We start from the raw sequence: 1,644 nt of genomic DNA on the forward strand, positions 1-1,644 counted from the left end.
GGTGGGGGGGAGTGAGTGAGCAGGTGCATGGTATTTGGCTGCCTGCCAGGTTAAACCACGACACAGGCCTTTCTCACCGAGGTCCAGGAAGACCTCTGCACCATGTCATGCCCCCTCGTCATGCCCAGAAACCCTGCATGGTGCCCCCCGCCGCAGTGCAGACCAGGTGGTGGAGGGGGAAAGGACACTGGGTCCAGCCGTAGGCTGTCCAGGCTGTGCTCTTCCCCATGGCTGTGGGGCAGGTTTGGTGGCTCCAGAGTGGAATAAGAGGGAAGTAACTTAGCTTCCCTTTTGGCCTCGTTAGGGGCTGTTTCATCCCACCTGGCCTATAGTGTCTTTCATTGGAGGAGGGACAGCAATATCTCCTACCTGTAGGTCTGGATCCACCCCACAGGGTTGGCCCTGTTCCTCATCCATCCAGGCCTCCCCAGTCCTATGCAGGAGCAGTGGCAAGGTCCTTACTCCAAATAACTGCTCACTTCTGACCCACCTGGAGCCTGGCCTCCAGCCTCCTCGGCTGCCATCTAGTCTGGGTTGGCCAGTGGTGTAGACAGAGCTCCCTTTGGCAATAACGAAGGGATAATTAAACAGGGGAAGTTGCTTGCACGTTTGGGTGATGTGGAAGCGAGGAGAGCAGGGAAAGGATGTTGTTATGGGACTGGAGCTGTGTAGGACAGGTGGCAGCTTGTCCAGGGATCCCACACTGCTGAAGGCTGCAGCATCTGTAGCTCCCTGCCCTCCTGCAAACTGCAGGCAGGCACGTCCTGCCCTCCTCTGACTGTGCACAATCTCTGCCACAGCTGGCCCGAGCAGGAATAAAATTGCAGGGCTCAGGGCTAGGCGGATGGTGTTTATATCGCTGCAATCTAGGGGCAAAAGGAGAAGTGGCCACTGGACTCCTCCAGGGCTCTCGGCTGCCCCATGTGGTCCCCTCTAGACCCTCTCTACCCTTTTCTTTCTGCCCCCTTCAGCCCTTTTGGTCTCCCTTGGAGATATCATGGGGTAGGAGAAGTTTTGCAGCAGGGTGCTCTTTGGCCGCCTCCTTTTCTGGGGCACCTTTCCTGGCCCAGTCTCCTGTCTAACTCCCCTTGGGGTTCTCGTGTGGTCTATGCAGTCAATGTGATTTCCTGTGGTCTCCACATGGTCTGTAACAGTCCACGTGGCCTAAATTGCTCTTGCGTGATCCATACAGTGCAAGTGATCTCCATATGGTCCCCATGATCCATTTGATACAGCCCCTTCGTCCAGGACAGTTCAGATGATTCTGAAGGCCAGTCATAGGCAGGAGACCAGAAACTACCCCCCTGGGGTTGCTGTCCCTCCCAGCCTTGTCCTTAGCACTGATGTCCCACTGTAACCTCTCCCCAAGGACCCTGTGGACACTGACTGGTGTGCTGCCCTGCCTGAACAGCCAGCACCCTGTAGGGAGATGGTAAGAGACAGAGAGATGGATGGATGGATGGATGGATGGATGGATGCCCTGAGTCTGTGAGGCCCTGGTCTGAGATAGCTGCCCTCCACAAACACACATCCTGGTCCCACATCTTCCTGGATGCATGTCTGGCTCCCATGTGTTGCCCCCAGATACATCTTGGTCCCTCCCCACCCTTGACATGTATTATCATAGAATCATAGAATCACAGA

The sequence above is a fragment of the Fulmarus glacialis genome, unplaced genomic scaffold (assembly GCF_000690835.1).
Source record: "Fulmarus glacialis isolate BGI_N327 unplaced genomic scaffold, ASM69083v1 scaffold28057, whole genome shotgun sequence".
Lineage (NCBI taxonomy): Eukaryota > Metazoa > Chordata > Aves > Procellariiformes > Procellariidae > Fulmarus > Fulmarus glacialis.